The following is a 21011-nucleotide window of genomic DNA, read 5'->3' as shown; positions in this document are numbered from 1 at the left end:
ACACTGAGAAAATAGTGAAATATTTTATTGTACATGGAATATATTAGGAAACACCTTTCGATTATGTGTCTCCCTTGATGTTCAATGTTGGTGAATTAGGTGTTTAATTCAATTACATGTAGTACTAATATTTAATTGCTGTCACACTAAAACTAATTAGACCACTAATATTTATTGACTGCAATCCCTTCTGTAAGCAGATTTGCTATAAAAATTATTTATACAGTTATTTTAGGGCAATGTTATCATGAAAATTAATTGCTGGAAATGTTTTATTTAATTTTGAATGTTACCTTGGCCAATAAGATTTAAATGGACACTGTACGACACATTCATGCAGGTTCCATTGCAGTCAAGGACTCTGCCTTTTGACCAGATCTAAACACCGCCTACCTTTTTACACACTCTCTCTCTCTCTCTCTCTCTCTCTCTCTCTCTCTCTCTCTCTCTCTCTCTCTCTAGGCTTGAGCTTCAGGAATCAATGCAGTGATTAAGAAAAAGCAAAGTGAGAGACGCTGTGCTAAGCTAGAGTCAGCACTCTGTCTCTCACCAACAACCCCCTCTTTGGCTTACTCACGTTCCCTCAACCATTATTTCTCCATCTTTCTGCCGTGTTTTTCTACATGTTCCTTTTGAAGTACAGTCATATGTTCCTGGTGCTTCAATAAACGAATCCAAAAAGATCATAATTTTTATGTACAGTTTATTTAACATAGACAACATTAACTTTTAAAGGCTCAAGGACTTAAAAATTCATTCCAATTTTAATTATCATTCATCTTCATAATCACTTTATCTGAGGTCAGGGTTGTGGTTGATCTGTTGCTTATCCTGGGAACATTAGGCAGTAGGGCAGGAATGCAGCCAGTCCATTTCAAGGCATGACACACACACACACACACACACACACACACACACACACACACACACACTGATGCAATCTTTCACACCCAGAGGTAATTAAGTGTAGGAGAAAACCAGAGGCTGCAGAGGAAACACATAGACAGGGTAAACATGTAAAACTTTAAATACAGAAAGTCAAGTTTAGGTTTGAACCAGCAGACATCGCCTGCTGCTCCATGCTGCCCACCCATTTTTTATTTTATATTTTTAGTAAAGCTGAGCTAACAAAGAAGAGTTATGTACATTGTAATGAATCAGGAGGAGATACTTCATAAGATATGTGTACATTATAAGCAGAGGGTTTGCCCTCTATTCTGAATTAATTAGAATTAATAAGCCTGTGCCATGGACTTCTGATTGTTGGTAGTCTCCCTCTACTGGCTGTTATGTAACACAGGCAGGTTGCAGTGCTGCACCTGGCACGTGGAAATCAGTAGAGACTAAAAAATATATTGTGCATCACAATAAAGGAATAAATGGTACAGTGTGTCTCACCAATTACTTTTTTTGTTTATTGTTGGTTTTAATATTTGTAGACAAAATCTTGATTCTTTCCCAAAGCATATTGCTTTGCTATTAATCTCATATGAGGGCATGAAAGAAAGAGAAAAAAATGGATTTTGTGTGTGTGTGTGTGTGTGTGTGTGTGTGTGTGTGTGTGTGTGTGTGTGTGTGTGTGTGTGTGTGTGTGTGTGGAAATGTGTTTTGTGCTTTTTATCATATGTTATTTTGCCTCTTTGCTTGATTATGGCACAAAGATTTGGCGTGGCTACATGCAGGCATCTTGCTGCAGCTCCTGCTGTACGTATTTGCATCATGGGATGGTGTCAGCATATATTTATTATTTCGAGCATTATTACAAGAGCTTCTCTGGGCCCTGAGTGAACACTGAACAAAAGAGTTGAAATCAAATTTAAGTGCAAGTGTATTTATTTTAGAAGTGTAGTGCTATGTTGAACAGTGTGTGTGTGTGTGTGTGTGTGTGTGTGTGTGTGTGTGTGTGTGTGTGTGTGTGCGAGCGGGCAAGAGAAAGAGAGAGAGAGAGAGAGAGAGAGAGAGAGAGAGAGAGAGAGAGAGAGAGAGAGAGATAGACGTATCAGTTCCATGGCCATGTTTTGCTCATTAGGAACTTTTTCCATTAGGAAGAAAACAATATACTGTTTACATCACAATAGGCGGTCTGGTGTATCCTGCTGCATTCTGATAGGAATGACTGCAGTGGAGGAAACACTGCAGCAAACCAGCGCTACATGCCACTTCAGCATTACACTGAAGTTCTGCACCACCTAATACATTAGCCTTTTAATTGAAAGAGTTAACCTGTATTTCATTCTGAACACTTTTTTCACTAAGAATCCCAGTGAAAAATAGTATTTAGTGATGTCACATTTGTGATATTTTTTTAAAATAACAGCATTGATTTATCCAGATTTAGAGAACAATCTGTTATTTTAAAATAGCGCAACCCAAGACCTAATCTATGCTTAAACCTGAAGGCAGGTTTAACTCCAGTTACATTCTGCTAACAGTGTGCACTTCAGCTTTAGAGTTACACTGCAGCCTTAAAGTAATTGGCACATTTGTAAAGACTGACATTTTTTTTTTTTTTTTTTGCTGTTCTTGTGCTGCACCACACAAAGAATTGCATTGAGTATTTTATTTAAATTTTTTTTGGAATATCAGCTTTAATTCTCTTTTGGGAAATAAAGTATTGTTTAATAGTGTGTTATTTGTTTTATTATCCACAATTTCATTCAACAAAAAAATTATATAGATTTATTTTGTTATTTGCTCCAACTAAAAATACTGAAAATTAGATTTTATGTGCATTTTGAAAGTCCCATTCCACATTTAGTCCGCATTTGCTGTTATAATAATCTTCACTCTTCTGAGAAGATGTTTCACTAGATTTTTGAGTGTGATTGGGGAGATTTGTGCTAATTCAGGCACAAGGGTTTTAGTAAAATCAAGTACTGTATGGTGAGGAGGCCTGGGGTGCAGTCAGCATTCCAATTCATCCCAAAGTTGAGTAGGGTTGAAGTCTATAGCATGCTCTATAGCATGCCACTCAGGATCTTCCACCCCAACCTATGTATGCAATAACTTTATAGAGCTGGCTTTGTGCACAGGAACATTGTCATGCTGGAACAAAATTGGGTCTCCTAGTTCAGGTGAAGGGAAAATTTCATGCTACCACATCCAATGGAATTCTGTAAAATTGTGTTTCTCCAACTTTGTGGTAACAGTTTGGAGAAGAACCACATACTGTAAGCCATGTGACCAATTACTTTTGTTCATTTAGTGAATATAGACAGCACAACAGGAAAAGATGGGCATTTACTGGATACTCGATCACATGGAGAAGACTATGTGAGTTATCACTGCCCTGCACAGTTAGCGATTTTCCCGCTTCAAAACACTGAATTCAGTTAATCAGCTGTTTACCAGCCCTTTCTAATAGTCAGCAGATGTGTTTGAACAGATGTGTAGCAAAAGAAAATTGTGCATGGTTGTCTCTAGAGCAGTGCTCTAAAACTGACTCTCATCTGCGACAAAAAGTTAAGGCTGGAAGACTCCCACTCCCACTCATTTCAATTGTGTCAGCTTTAGAAACCTGTGATTATCCTAGCCTGTCTTAACTTATAGTGTTATGGTTATCTATTTAACAATACCCTTAATGTAATTTATGTACATGATAATCATCTTTGCTTTGCTTAATTGTTTATGAATAATAAACACACTAGGGAATGCATTGACTAATCAACTGATACATTCTTCAATCGCCACTGTAAGAATGTATAAGCAAATGGATATTGCTATTTTCGAATTTGTAGGCCATTCTATAATCCACTGTGACCAGCGCTGTGTGAAAGAGTTCATTTTGCGCTGTAGGTTGCACACCGCTCTCCAGTCCCATTCAGCTCATTTAGAGTCCGATCAGCAGTGCATGCCAGGTCAAAAAGGCCAATCCAGACCTCTTTTAAGATATGTGGCGATGAGCAAACTTTCAGACACCACTATAGACACTGCATCTCCCGTCCATCATTAGGCTAAAAGGAGCTTCCGATGCTATGCTGTGTTGTGCACTTTCATTTTCACAATCAATAATTTTAGCTGAGCCATAAGTTCATCCACACATTTTTATAGTGGTCCCCAGAAGTCCTTAAATAGTGAAACAAGATGAGACATCCATTTATATTAACATAAATTTAATTCAAATTAGCTCTTAATACCATCATTATGATGCCAAAAAGACCATCTATATATAAGCTGTAGAAACCTTCAATATAATACAGAAACGCAGTATAAACAGCACACCGTGTCACAGAGGATACCTGATACAGTGAGAATGAATGCTATTACTAAAGAAAAAAAAAAGCAATTAGCACATTTTAACAAGTCTCTTTTTACTGCAGCCACAGCTGCACCACATACATCATCTCTAGCAGAAGCATTAATATTAACCTCATTAAATTACCCCAGGTTTGCTATGCATTTTTGTACATTTTATGTGAATTATGGTTTTCCTGGGAATTTGAAATTAAGGCAAATGTTGTGTTTTTTTTTTTTTTCTTTTTCAGAATTCAACTGGAAAGAAAATGCTAAAATATAAATGGTTAATTAAAAAGCTTGACAAATGTTTTGAACTGTTTTGGCTCTCCTTTCCTCGCAATGTCCAACTTTTCTTGAAAAGTCCATCTTGCAAATGTCTTTGTAAGTAGATTTGTGACCAAATAAATTTATTCTCCTTTGTCAGCCATTGTGGAATGAAAACAGCTATTAAATCCACTTTGAGCTTGTGCAGTTTGCAACAGATGTGGTTTGCAAGCTCTGACTATTGCAATCTCTGACTACCCAATCAAAAGATGTGAAAATGCTGACATTATTGTTCGCTTACTAGATTCCCCTGGAGTCAGCAACTTGTAATCTGATTGGTTAAAGCAATAGCTTCCAGCCAAATGTATTCTACGCTACAAGAGCCCGCAGTGCTGATCCTGAAGGGCTTACAGAAGATACCTTTGACCCTGGCAACTTGTGATGTGATGGCTGAAATCTGATTGGACAGAAACGCTACCCAAACTTACACTTGAGTTGCTCTGGTCCTAGCTATGAAAAGCTATAAAATGAAGATTTATATTCATGGACAAAAATATATTAAAACCATAACCGTTAAGTTCGTGATTCTAATGAAGATTCAGATGGTCTTGCTGGCCCTAACAGCCCACAAATGACATTCACATTTTACACATTCATTGCACAAATGTGTTACAGATTTTTTTTGTGAATGCAGCATAAGCATTTGTAGCATTTGTAGCATCTGCACTCTTCCCCCATCAGGTAATCCAGAGCAGCTTACAAACATGGATAACAACTGAAATTTCCATGATCACAGAATATCTTACAGAGGGAACATCTCCAGGTTACGTATGTAACCCTAGTTCCGTGAGGGAGCAAGATGCTCCATTGAAACACTTTGGGAACGCGCCCGAGTGTTCATGCTCTGAAATAATGTGTGTAATTAGTTATAAATTGGATGCTGGCCGTCACTGATGAGGTGACGTCATGACCAGGAGTATAAAGCAGAAATGAGTGAGGGCAGCGGCAGCTTCTGTAAGGTCATAAAACCGCACAAAGGTCAGCGGTGCAGACCAACCCACAGTGTCACATATGTCTTGGAGGGGAACTCCAGAGGACCAAAATTTCAAGGCAGGCGGATGCGTAGACTTTTAGGGTGGTTGGAGCCAACCCCTTGGTGAATTGTCCTTGGAGGAAATCCAGCACTGAACCAACCGGGCAGTGGACTGGATCCAGCTAGTGGTGCTCACACCACAAGCAGAACAGATGCCACCTGGCGGCATACGACCTTCTCGTGGAGGGAGCTCTGGAGTGAACAATGGTCTCTACCACCTCGGTGGTAGACCTCTTTGATGGTTGATGTAGGAGACCACTGCAGTATTGATGTTACGGACCAACACGTGGTGACCTCTGAGGTCCGAAAGGAAAACAAAAGGTATTGGTAAGCTTCGGCCCTGAAAGCAAACCTCAGGAATTTTCTGTGAGAAGGAAGGATGGATACATGAAAGTATGCATCCTTTAGATCTGCTGTGACAAACCAGTCCTCGTATCTGATTAGAAGCACGACCTGCTTGAGGGTCAGCATTTTGAACCTAAGTCTCATGAGAGAGCGGTTCAGCTGAAGTAGATCTAAAATAGGACGCAACCCTCTGTCCTTCTTGAAGGGGTTATCCAGAAGGGGTTAGCGGAACGTCCAGCAGTACCGCCCTGTCTCTGTCAGACATATCTGACAGTGTGAGCCACAGGTGCCTTTCTGTGGACACCAGGGCAGCCATAGACCGGCCAAGGCCCTAGCAGTCTCCTTAGTGGCTCTGAGAGCCAGATCCGCCGTACGATTAAGCTCATCAAAACGGCCGCCCGGGGCACCTCCCTTATCCATCCCACACAGCAGGTCAGCCTGATGCCTGCAACACCGCCAGGGAAGCAGCGGCCTGACCTGCCGAAGCATAGGCTTTACCCACGAGCGCTAATGTATTGCGTAGGGGCTTCGTGGGTAATGTCGGGGTCTTAAGGGAGGAGGCAATTCCAGGAGAGAGATAGGTGGCAAGCATCTCTTCAACCCATGGCATCGCCTCATAACCATGTTCTTTACGCCCTATAATGTGGGAATACACAGTAGAACTCGAGGTGAAGGGGCGGGCTGAGTAAGGTTTAAAACATGACCTGGACACCTCAGTGTGCAGAGGAAGAGTAGTGGAGCTGCATGCGCTTGGCACAGAGGGAGGAATCCACCAAAAGGCGTGCTTCCGAAGCCTGGGAGCGAGCGCTGGACCGAGCAGGTGAGGCTGGAGATAGGGCATGAACGTCTCGAAACCCTCTGCGAGGTCCATCTGTGAACCCCTGGAGCTGGCACGGCGCTCTGCCTCGGCGAGAGCAGGACCAGACATGGAAGGAGCTAGGGCACCCTACTCGAAGAGTGCCCAGCGGGAGCGGAGTGAGCAAAAAGACATGCGAGCATGGTGAACACAGTTGGCTCCCTCAAGAACCCACTTCTCATGCTCCGCTCCCAAGCAAGCAACTTGTAATAAAACCATAATATAGCAGGGGCAGGGAGGAACGCACAGCCAGAAAGTGTGCTTAGATATTTTGCTTGCTTTCTTTTGGTTTTTTGTTTTTTTTATTGACAAACAATATGACAAACTATATAAGAGACAACACAAACACACAGAGCGCTTTCTGAAAAACAGAAGCTGCCGCTGCCCTCACTCATATGTACTTTATACTCCTGGTCATGACGGCCAGCGTCCAATTTTTGACTGATTACAAACATTATTTCAGAGCATGAACACTCGGGTGCGTTTCCAAAGCATTTCGACGCAGCTCGAGTTTCTAAAAGGGAACTACAACACCCAGCCACCACAAACTCACACCAGTCATTGTCACCAGTCACCAGTCAGAGTTACACACTCTATTGCCACACTGTGTAAGTGTGTTAACACTGTTTTTATTTAAGCACCCTTTAAGAAGTCTTTAAATACAGTGTCATGAACCTGGCAATAAGAAACCTTTAGATTCCTTGTTAATGTGTTTAAGCTCATGATTGCATTTCTTGTTGTTGGTCTATGTCTCTCTCTCTTGCCTAAGTAGCTCTGTTTGTATATCTCCTGACTTCTGACTGTTTCTTTACAGTTTAAATCTTTGTTTTAGATCTGTTTGACATTCTTAGAATCATATTGAACAGATAAAACAGCAATCCTGAAAGAGTATTCGCTTTAACTTTGGAGGACAAGTGACTAGTTAAATTTAGTTTTTGTGCAACCTTTCAAATACAGTACCATAATTGAATCTCTATCGGCAAAGGCAATGTTGGTTGTATTCGTTATGGTGATTAAAATACACTTAGAGTGATTAAAGGGGCAGAAGAAAAAAGACAGACAAACAGAAGAAAAGAGTAGCCGTGGTTAATGGATTAGTGGTCAGCCATTGCAGTGTTTAATATGTATGCCATCTATCACTGATGAACGTCTAAAGGGACTTATGAAATAAGAAAAACTTTAGTCCAATGTCAATAATGACAAGCGTGTTCACCTAGCAGGCATTTAGTACAATATAAGAGGATGTGAACAATAGCTCAGTGGCACTACTGTAACAAATGGTTCTATTTCTTATGCTGCAGTTCTTTTATTTTGCTGTTGAGTGCTGATTGTTATTTGCCCATGCACATGTATGTAAGTGTATGAGACAGAGGGAGTCAGCGATGTAAACATTACTGAGAACAAAGACATTCCTGATCACCTGATCATCATCTTCTTTGCTCTGCTTGTGTTCTATATGGTGGTTGCCCAGCATGGATACATTAATTACATAACAAAATTTGAAATTCTTTTGTATTAATATATTTATTTGATGTAAGGTCCAGTTACCAGTGTGACACTAAAACAGGTAGTAGTAATGGCTACTTTTTACTTATGTACATGTCAGAGCCCAAACGTCTTCACTTAACTTGAGTGAAAAAGTATAGTCAGTACTTTAACTTGTACCAGAATCTTTTAAAGCATGAGTATATGTAATTCTACTTGAGTGAAGGATGTGTGTACTTTTACCATCTCTGTTCTCTTGATGGCTGACTAAAAAAACTAATGTATTTTTGTGCAAGCTGTACCTTTTTCCTATTCTAACAATTTATTAAGTTGGATATCAGTAAAAATTAAGTATTAGTGAAACTATCATTGCCTTCACACACACTTACCCCAAGCTGAAATTTATCTTAATGTGCATGTGAAAGAAAATGTCTTGGGGATTCTTTGCAAGACACCCACATAAAGTGTGAGAAAGAAAGAAAGAGAGAGAGAGAGAGAGAGACGGGGGGGTTCTCTATATTTTTTCTCTCTAATCTCATCAAAGAAACATTAAACACACTGTACATTTCTATTCACACGGCCCATTTATGCTAGAAAGTGTGAAAGAAAGACAAAGTTAGAACATGTACACCATGTAGAGTGTGTTTTGTAGCTGCATAAAAGCCAAGTTTTACTGTAGGTAAATTTTAATGGATTGCCTTAATTCTACAATGTATAGATTTTGCACTGCAAAATGGTTCGGTTAGTAATGTCTTTTGCCTGCTGCTGTAGTGTGTTCTTGAACTTTTTATATCATGCGATCAGGACATCTATGTCAGTAAATGAAAGTTAAAGCCTCAGCTTTATTACTGCACTTGTCAAGTCAACCCTACAAAGTGCATATGACATATGACATGCAGTTTACCATGTGGTGTGCGAAAAGTCTGGGGTAGAGCTGGAACTCATCAAAACACATCTGATTCTACCTTCTGGGCTGGCTTATGGATATGACTCCACCTATGAAGGAGTAACTAGATCGCATCTGAGCTATGGCCTTTTGTTCAGCAGCAAGGTACAGTTTGGATTTTTCTGTAGAAACCCACATGCCCTTGAAATATCTATTTGTTTAGTAGATTACCATAAACATTGTTTTGATTATCTGGGCTGGTTTTGTGTGCAATTATTTAGGAACACTTACTAGATAATTGACGAACAATCTGAACCCGCCTCCTCTCTTTTCAGCCCAGTCTCACCCCACATCGTCACATATCGACGTTGCCTCGGATGGCGTAGACATCCGACTCAGAAGGGAGCCCCTTTGCGTCACTTTTCAACGTAGATGGCCGTCCTTTACACTTAATCACTTATTATTTATTATAAATATTATTTACATTAATAAACACTTATTATTTATAATAATAAGTGTATCGGATTATTTATACTATATTTAATAAATAATAATAATGTTACGAAATGTCCACTACATACGACCGATTCGTTGGTTGTCCCCCGGCCGCGTCCAAATCCGAAGATGACCCGAACCCTAACCCAAACCCTAACCCTAACCCTAACCCTAACCCTAACCCTAATCCGAAGATGAGGGATTTGCATTGAAGTGTATTGGATGGGCATCTACGTTGTAAAGCGACGCCGGATTTGCATTGAAGTGTATAGGACGGCCATCTACATTGAAAAGCGACCAGCCATCTACGTTAAAAAGCGACGCAAAGGGGCTCCCTTCTGCGTCGGATGTCTACGCCATCTAAGGCAACGTCGATATGTGACGATGTGGGGTGAGACTGTGAAGGTCTTTTAGTCAATGCCACTGTCTCTAAACCATACAACATAGCAGGTCTTACTACTGTCCTATACACTTTCCCTTTCACTCTTGCAGATACCCTTCTATCATAAATCACTCCTTTCACTCTTCTCCACCCACTCCACCCTGCCTGCACACTTACCTTAACTTTTCTAACACACTCTCCAATACATTGCACAATTGACCCCAGATTCTTCCTCCCTCCCTCTCATTCACACATGTACTCTGGCTTACTCCTACTGACTTTCATTCCACTTCTCTCAAGTGCATACCCCCAACTCTCCAGGCGCTTCTCAATCTGCTTCCTACTCTCACCACTAATAACAGTATAATCCACAAACATCATAGTCCATGGAGACTCTTGTCTGACCTTGTCTGTCAACAGGTATATCACCACTGCAAACAGGAAAGGGTTCAGAGAAGATCCATGATGCAATCCAACCTCCACCTTGAACCAGTCTGTCATTCCTACTGCACACTTTACTGCTGTCACATTGTCCTCATACATGTCCTGCATCACCCTCACATACTTCTCTGACACACCTGACTTACAATACCTCAACTCTTCTCTTGGCACTCTGTTGTACACTTACACTAGATCCAAAAACACATAATGCAACTCCTTCTGACCTTCTCTTTACTTCTCCATCAACATCCCCAAAACAAATATTGCATCTGTAGTGCTCTTCCTCGGCATGAAACGTCATGAAATCGTGTGTGGCTGCATCCACACACTTCGTGAAGGTGCGGAGTGGGAGGGCAAGACTAAACGGATCCCCCACGATATTGGTAAGCTTGGCCTCTAAAGTCCATTGGACTGATCACACAAGTGATTCAGAGCGTGGACAACGTGGAAGCGTCCCAAAGCACTGTTGACACAGCAAGTGCTTGAAAAGGGAACCGTACTGTTGCTCACAGATGGGTTGTGGAAATGGAGAAGTGGAGGAGAAAGGAGGTTAGGGTTGGTACATTAAATGTTGGTACTATGACTGGTGAAGGGAGAGAGAGAGGTTGCTGATATGATGGAGGGGAGAAAGGTAAATATGTTGTGTGTTCAGGAGACCAAGTGGAAAGAGAGTAAGGCCAGGAGCATTGGAGGGGGGTTTAAACTGTTCTATCATGGAGTAGATAGAAAAAAAAATGGTGTAGGGGTGAGTCTGAAGGAAGAGTACAGTACGAGTGTAGTGGAGGTGAAGAGAGTTTCTGATAGGGTGATGAACGTGAAGTTGGAAGTTGAAGAGGTGATAATAGAGGTGTAAATAAAATGTTATAAGAAAAAATGTCCAAAGACATCATACACAATTGCATGCCCTCAACAGGTATCCCAATACTTTTGTCCATAAAGAAAAATTAGGGTATAGGCCCAGCACTAGGATTTAACAGGCTTGTCATCGTCTACTGTAGGATTGCCAGTAGTGTGGATTTTATAATGAACAGTTACCAGACCAGAAAAATTTCTAGACGTTTGTGTAATGCGTTTAAATATTTGTTTAAAAATTATATTAACCCATACATTCTGAAAAAACAACATATAAAACTAAATCTGTACTATTTTTAAACAAGTTAATGCACAACCTATACTATGAAACTCACCTGAATTTACTTTTAGCCACATGAGTGCGCTGTGGCACCGCAGGTTATATCTGTAGCTAAAATCTTTCCACACCTAAAGTAATCTAAAAACTATATTAGTCCTACCTAAATCCTTCCCACAATTCTCAACATATTGTGTATAGTGTTGATAGCAATATTTGTTATTTTGATCTCATATTCTCATGAACATTTTGTCTGATTCCACCCAAGTGCTGTTGTTCCTATGTTAATTATATAATTAGAACTCATTAGTTTCTTATATTATTTTATTTATTTAGGTACAAATAATGCATACAATTAATACAGAATTATAATGTGGTCTCATAAATTTGGACCTTGCTATACAATGTAGAAATTATGATGATGATAAATAAATTACAAGGAGGCGACACTCTGGATTGCTAAATGCTGTAAATGGTAAAAGGTGGAGGGGTGTATTATGACCAAAACCTCTTGAAGCAGGCAAGAGCAAGCAAGATTATTATGCACAAAAAAATCAATTACACAGTAAATATGGAAAGAGTCAGCCATAAAGGCCCCATGGGAGCTTGGAAATATAAAAGCCCCTGACTTTGCTTGGGTTAATCTGCTCTCTAAGAACAACTGACTCATTAGTGAAAAGAAAGTAATCCACAAACGATGGACTCATTGTAGGTGATAGTTGTGGAAGCATCACTGTAAATGATAAATTTGTTTATTAGATTTTTTGCTCACCCCATTTTGCTGACAGAAGAAAAAAAAAAAATAGGCCAGGCCATATTTCTGCTTATCTTGCTCACAATGTGATAAAAGCAAAATGATTCAGCCCTTAACTAAATTAAAAGAGTAATAGATAAGAACACCAGGGACTCTTTTTTTTTTTTTAACAAAGTAGCATTAACCTGTTAACTGTGTACTTTTTCATTCTTTCTCTCCTTTTCACTTCTCTTTTGGGAGCTAGCCCCATTAACATGGAGAGCAGCATAGCAAATGTGAAGCTGAGAAAAGAAAAGAAGGCTAAAAGTCAAAGCGTCCTTTGAGTAAGGCAGTAAAATGAAGAATGTGTTGCTAGCATTTTTAGCAACTGGGTATAATTGAGTTTGAAGGATTAAGTAGGTGTCCGTGGACAAATAATAATAAAAATAAACACAGCTCGGAGGTATCCTGTATTTAAAGTGAGAAAGAGCTGGCGAACAAAAATCAGGCATCGATCTGTGCTGCTTTAGGTCATTAGCTGGGCAACTCTGGAGTGCTAATAGAGGCTCTACTTATTCCATGGTGGTTTAATTAGCCTTGTGCTTAAAAAAAGAAAAATGTGTTTACTGCACACTGTGCAACTCTCCCGTCAGTCATGGCACGACTCTCCCGTGCATACATTTAGCATTAAGCATGGGTTCATGACCTGTGCATAAAATTGAAGCATTCAAGAGATAGCAGCTGTCACGAAAATGAAATCAATAAGTATCTATACCGCTATGAAAGATCTGTGGAAATAGAATTAGCATGATGTTACTGCTAAATTTGTTAGGGACAATTTCTATTCTGGACCTATTAGGTTTTATTATGAGCTACACAATGTTTGTCCTACTGCTGAGTGTTTTCTGTAGGATGAAAGGGAACATTTTTACATTCGCTGGTGGTATTCTGGTATCTACACTCTTCTCTCTTTAGGGTTTCGACTGTGCTTGAGTGACTCCACCTGTCTAGCTAATTATTATATCACGAGCCACTATGTGTACTACTGTTTGTGGGTTGGTGGGCTGCTCTGTACAAAATTACACTTCATCCATTACTCTGACAGACAGTGGACTGATGGATTCCAGCAACTTTCTGCCTCTGTGTGTGTGTGTGTGTGTGTGTGTGTGTGTGTGTGTGTGTGTGTGTGTGTGAGAGAGAGAGAGAGAGAGAGAGAGAGAGAGAGAGAGAGAGAGAGAGAGAGAGAGAGAGAGAGAGAGAGAGAGAGACTCTCAGGAGTCTTATCCAGACTGAGGTCACACTGTATGAATGTTTTTGATAAATGCATGTGTTATCAAATCACGTCACATACTGTTTTTGGTCACGCACAGAGCAGCATGCAGTAAAATACTTATTGCAAGCAGAATTGACATAAACAAAATTTCTTTATGTAGAAATAGCAGTATGAAATGTATTTTGGATGAAAAGAAGATAAATACAGAAGTCTATGCAATGCAAAGCTGTGAAACATCTAACTGAGACAGCTGCAGTGTTATTATAATATAATGTTATTGTGCTTAAAGACCAAAACATTTCTGCCTGGAGGTAATACCAACTCAAATCACTTTTTTATTTAGCCAGTCATGTAAAGGCAAATGAGGTGGCACAGTAGGTAGAGAGCACATTTACACTTGAGCTCAGGTTAATGTTGTGGAGTTAAAAAAATATGTCTGCATCTTTTTTTTCTGGGCTCAACCTAGCTCCAAAACTTGCCAGTAGATGGATTTTCCATTAAGATTTTGCATGGTGCCCTGCAATGAACTGGCATCCCACCAAACGTGTTTCTCCACTTTATAATCATTGTCCCCATGGGTAGTGTTTGGATCCACTGTGGCTTGGACCAGGATAAGTACATTATATATGAGATCCATGTATTCTTATCACGTTATCACATGGATTTCCTTCTTTGGCAGTCTACTCTACAGTGCTGTGCAGCTTATAACATGATGGACATGATATAATGGTAGAAAGTTTACCTTTGTTATTTATCTGGCTCATGTGATCCTAAAGACTTAGAAGTAATTGCATTTATCTGTAGCCTAGATATGAATCTATAATCTTATTGATAGCTGAATGAAAATATGAATAGATATACTACACCATGATAGTTAATTTGGTGATATATTTTTATTTCTTTATTTATATCATAAATACGTATATTCCGTATATTTTCATATGTCCGAATTTTACAGTGTGCATAAAATGTTTAAAAACCCAATGGAGCAGAATGAACCAATATTTAATAAAACACTGAACTTTAATACATTTTTGTGTAGGATCACTGCTTGGGTAACAACACTGATGTGTTGTAATGCAGGTGGAAAGGAAAAGAAAAGAAAAGAAAAGAAAAGAAAAGAAAAGAAAAGAAAAGAAAAGAAAAGAAAAGAAAAGAAAAGAAAAGAAAAGAAAAGAAAAGAAAAGAAAAGAAAAGAAAAGAACTGTATGGACAGTTTGATCAAAAAGGTATTTTAATATGTATGCAAGTATACATATATACATAGTGCCATAGCCATTGGGCAGTAATATAATGATAATTGAGTTTAAAATGTAAAATAAAATTAAACAAATAATTTCTAACAGCTATAGCTTCATCCTGTCATGGCTCCAGAGTTCCAGGTTTTGCTTCTGACCTCACTTTATTGTCTGTGTTGGTATCTCCAGGCTCTCTAGGCGGTTTTCTCTAAGAAACATGCCAGTAGGCAAATTAAATAAGCTCTAAGATAAAACAAGTTGAAGTGTCCAAGACGAACCATTTTAGGATGTCAAGTATCCCTAATTATCCAATGTAGCTGTAAAGATCTCTTGATTTTGTGTTAATTCTGAGAGTCTGAAACTGAATAACTGAACAGTCAGTTATCACATCAACCCTATATATTACACACACTGTTGCTGCTGTATATTGTGAAAACGTTCTAAAATATCCTCTTTATCTTACGTGACACACAATACTGCTATTTGTACTACCTGTACTCACACTTTGTGTACATCACTAATTGGTCATATACTTCGTATATTGTGTTTTATTTAATATTCGTATCTTCTGTATTGTCTCGTATAGTCTGTTTTGTCTTGTATAGTCTAAGCTAAATGTATAGTGTTAATTGTCTGTACTTTTGAGAAGTCTACCATCTAGTGGTTCACGTGAGAAATGCAAAGAAGTGTAACTGCTTCAACCCCGACAACACTCATTATTCTATTCTCACTATTAATAATGATAAGCTTTTCATTGCATTTAAAAAGCATATTCAATAAAAAAAAAACATATTCAATATGCCTTTTATTCTCTGTCTTTATTTTTCACAATAATGGACAGCACTAGAAAATGTTGGCCAGTTCATCTCACATTACTGTAGAACTTATTGACTGTTAATCACTGTTAACAAACGTCGAATGCGTGTATTTATTTCCCTATTACATCCCTCACACTTCCTCTTTTTTCTTTATCTATCTATCTATCTATCTATCTATCTATCTATCTATCTATCTATCTATCTATCTATCTGGCATCATCTCGACATATTTTATATTTCAAACAAAAAAGTGTTTTTTTAATAACAAATACCAATTACCTTGTGTATCCAGCAGTCGCTTTTAAATGCACATATATTCAACAAGGAATTCAATTCAAATAAATAAGGAATGAATTGTTTTTGTGGAGAAGCGTTTATAAAAAGCTTTAGCAAGTCGGATTAAGTTTTGGGCAGCACACGAAGCCAGCTTTCTCTGCAATATCGGAACAACTTAAAAGAATGAATTCATATAAAGAACGGCGAGAACACGTGTGTTGTTTATATATTCTTTATTATTATTTTTATTATTACTGTTATTATATTATTATTATTATTATTATTATTATTATATTATTATTATTATTATTATTATTGTAATTTGTATGTATTATTATCTATATTTATAATAATTATTATTGCAATTTGTTTCATTCTAATTGTATAATTTCATCATTTATGTATTACTTTTTATGAGTAGTTAAATATTATCATTGCTGTTATTATTTTTATTATTATAATTATAATTATTATATTATCTGTATTATTTATTATCAATGAATATTATTCATTTATGATTATTAGTTCATTTTTCGTTGTTTTTAAGCTCATAAATAACTGTTTTAAGTAACACTGTGATATTTATTAGTGAATCAACGCCACTGTAGAAACTCCACAGTACCACAGTTCATGTTGTATTTATATGTGTTTTTGTTCTGCTCCGTTTCATGTTGCATGTTTAAGGCAGCTTGTGTGCAGCTTATCGATTTTCTGTAAATACGGCTAAACCTCTAAAACAAAAACTGGGAGCCGGAGAGAGTCGGCCAGCGTGACTAAACTATACTTACTATATAGGGACTGCATTAGAAAAAAATGTTTAAATAAAAAATAAATAAATAAATAAATAAATGTTTTCTTTGATCATTATAATATTGTAACTTGTAATAATCCTCAAATGATTGAATAATTCTAACTATAATTTAAACCTGTATTTTCTTTGCTGTTTGTGTTGATGATGATGATGATGATGATGATGATGATGATAATGATGACATGAACGCTACATGTTCAGTGTTTAGCGTTCCTTTGCTGGTCATAATCTTCGCATATAAACTTCCAAAATGACAAGCAGTTCATTTAATCTATTTATTCCACGAACAAAACGTCAGATTCAAGAAAAAATACAGTGAAAACGCCGAGGAACTGAACCCTAAATCTGCACATGTAATCTTCCCTTCACATGGATCAAATAAAAGCTGAAATGTGTCAAAATAAATATAATCATATATCATATATATATCATACATCGATCTTATATATATATATATATATATATATATATATATATATATATATATATATATATATATAAGATCGTTGTATGATATATATGATATATGATTATATTTATTTTATAAGATCGATATAAATAAAATAAAATAAGTTAATACGCAAAGAAATGGGTAAACGTAATGCAATAAACAAATAAACAAGCAAACAAACACACAAATGAACGTGTCTACGTTTCTCTTAAATGAAAAACATGCACGTTTGAACCAGTTGGTCATTTTCTCTCCTCTTTGTGAAAAGTGCAGAGTTCAGGCTTCTTCAAATATTACACAAACAAAACATGTGCACACTTAAATATTTCACAGTTTAACACAGTGTGTGTGTGTGTGTGTGTGTGTGTGTGTGTGTGTGTGTGTGTGTGTGTGTGTGTGTGTGTGTGTGTGTGTTTGATAAGAATTGTCAGCCCTCAGCGTAATTAGTAGGTAGAGTTGATTGAGGCAATAAGTCTTGTGTAACTCCTTTGCTAATGATTGGAAGGAACCCAGCCAATAAATCAACCTCTAAATTCTTGCCTCACCCACACACTGTGCAGGCCCCAAAAGAGCCCACATGTTCCATGTCTTTTTTTGCAAATTAGCACATATTGAAGCCAAACAGGAATTCAGGCTATATAAATTAACAATATTGTCTATAATCTGTTTTTTTAAACATTAAATTCAAATAGATCTTAAATATTTTTTCATGCCTGCTTGAGAGAAGAAAAATATATGCGTGAACATTCCACAATCATGCTGGTCACTGATTGATTCTTCAGGACCATGTCTGTGAGGAGAGACAGTTACATTGGAAAGAAGAATCTGTGTGTAACTTGGTAATTAATCCCAGTTCCATAGCTGAATGAGGCTCCGGATGAATTCAGTACTTCAAAAACAAAATAAATAATGGTATCTTTTATTTTTGCTTATTATTATTATTATTATTATTATTATTATTATTATTATTATTATTATTATTATTACATCTCTAGCACTGTAGAATTTCGTGTAGAGCTGGTTTAAAAAAAGACTTAAATAATTATAGCGTTGTAATATAACAAAATATAATATAATATAAAAAGAGTCACCTGACAGTGTTATCTAACTAGGGTTGAATAATAATTGTATTAATAAATAATAATTGAATTATATATATAATGTTCTCTGTAAAGTCCTGATCAAATTTTATTTTATTTTTATCATAGAAAATACTTGATTTTCTGCTTTCATATAAGGATGTTAGCAAGTAAATTCTAATATAAAGGCATATTAGATGCTAGTAAATACTGACCTAGCACTAGAAAGCTGTTTTAAAAGAGGTAAAAGGTTTCCAGTCTTCAAACTCTGGTCTTTCTCCTAAGTTATATGTTTTCCACTGATTCCTTTCTAACATGGTTTGATTGAAAGATGAAATTCTCTCATTCTACAACAGATACTTATCATTTCACTTATCAGTACAAACACTGTTCTTTAACCATGTCATTGAACATATTTGAACAGTTCTTAAGCTGCCAATTGTTAGTTTGTTCTAGTATTCACATAAATATAGTATATCCAGTATAACTGTACTTCAATACCTTATCATAATTATTTTGTTCCAGCAAAGATGACCGAAATATAAAAAAAAAATATTCTGTGGAAACTTGGCCCATATTAAAGTATGGACTGTGTAAAACTCCTCTAGACTAAACTACTTGTCATTTTTTTAAATGTCAAGTCATCCTTGAAATGCATACTAAATTGTAATATTATCATTCACTATCCTTCTTTGTTACTTTTATTTTTTTAAGCTATTGCTGTGGCATATTCCCAAAGGAAAGTTTTGACCATGGTGCTGCTATCAGGGAAGCTTCCTTCGTCTCCATCTGTTGAACCTTTCTCCTGATAATGTGAACAAAAACACACACACACACACACACACACACACACACACACACACACACACACACTCAAAGACATGTACAAAAGAGAATGACAATGAGGAAAAGGGTCTTTGAAAGGACTATTTGTATGTCATGCATTTGTATAAGACAGATTCATTAGTATTTTTTTCAAGGGTTTCTATGACGTAAAAGAAAATTATCATTTGAAACACAGATTTACATCTGTCTGTAATTCTGAGGCACAGTTTCGCACTAGAAACACCTTTCTGAAACAGCAAGAGTGGAAAAATAAATGTCAATGCATTTAAATTAACTCTGGTCTAAAATATAATCAACTGAAATTCATCACTTTTTAATCAGTCGTGAATTTTGTGTTCGGTGTGACACTTGGCTTAGCTCCATTTTTATACAAATATACTTGTATTTATCAAACACAATTATTGCTCATTCATATATGATCCACATATTATAATAAATGGAACATGCAAATATGCAATCTTACTTAGAGCTTAGATTTTTATTTAAGGTCTTAATACCAAATATAAGTTCAGATATTATAATAAAGTAATAATTTAAATTCAAATTTAAACAATGTTGGTGTAATGTTTACTGGTGTTGTAAGTGTCACTCTTTGAATCCAATGTACAAATTTTCTATTAGAAGATTTAAAAAATACAGTATCTATTCATAGAGAATTAACCAGTAATTTTATTTCAAATGTTTTGTTAGCTGCGAGTTTGATGATAACGTTATATAGTAATTTGTAAAAGTGAAAAGTAATAGTAATAGAATTGACTAGGTAACATTAATGATTGGATAACAATGATGACTTTGCAACAGTGATGACTGGGAAACTGTAATGGCTGTGTAACTGTGATGGCTGGGAAACAACTGAGAACTAGTGTACATCTTGCGCTTTCTATGTTGTTCTTTGCCTGATTAACAAGTCTTACTTGGTAAATATAATGATTAACTGGTTGTGTAACAATGATGAATGGGTAACAGTGATAACTGTGTAACACTGATGACTGTGTAACAGTAATGACTGTGTAACAGTAATGACTAAGAATCATGACTGGGTAACAGTGATGACTGGGTAACAATCATGACTGGGTAACAATGATGACTGTGTAATAGAGATAACTGTGTTAAAATGTCTGTAACAATGATGACTGGGTAACAATGATAACTGTGTAACAGTGATAACTGTGTAACAGTAATGACTAAGAATCATGACTGTGTAATAGAGATGACTGTGTTAAAATGTCTGTAACAATGAGGACTGGGTAACAATGATAACTGTGTAACAGTGATAACTGGGTAACAGTGATGACTTTGTTACAATGACTGTAACAATGATGACTGTGTACCAATGATGACTGTAAGAATCTTGACTGGGTAAATGTGATGTTTGGGTAACACTGATGATTGTGTAACAATAATGACTGTGTTACAATGATGACTGTGTAATAGTGATGACTGGGTAGTGGTGATGACTGTGTTACAATGATGACTGTCACAATGAAGACAGTGTTACACTGATTACTATAAGAACAAAGTAACAATGATGACTATATAACAGTGATGACTGGGCAAAGGTAATGGCTTAAATAACAGCTGTGTTACAGCTAACATGCTGTTTTTTTTTCTCTCTCTCTCTGTATTTTGCTCATTCTTTAATTGTTTTCTGTTTGCTGTGACTGCCTAAGCTGTCAAAGGTTAGAGACCAGATCAATAAGCTCATCAGTGAGCCATGTATACACAATCACACACTCGTAGGTGTGTTGGTCCAACAGTCGCTCAACTCCCCACCTTCTGTAAATAAGTAGTTTATTAGTGGTAAGCGGTTGGCCCTTTGACAGCTGGTTTCAGGGCGCCGATGTGTGTGTGTGTGTGTGTGTGTGTGTGTGTGT

The sequence above is a fragment of the Silurus meridionalis genome, chromosome 16 (genome assembly GCF_014805685.1).
Source record: "Silurus meridionalis isolate SWU-2019-XX chromosome 16, ASM1480568v1, whole genome shotgun sequence".
NCBI lineage: Eukaryota > Metazoa > Chordata > Actinopteri > Siluriformes > Siluridae > Silurus > Silurus meridionalis.
Note: the sequence above shows the minus strand (reverse complement) of the source record.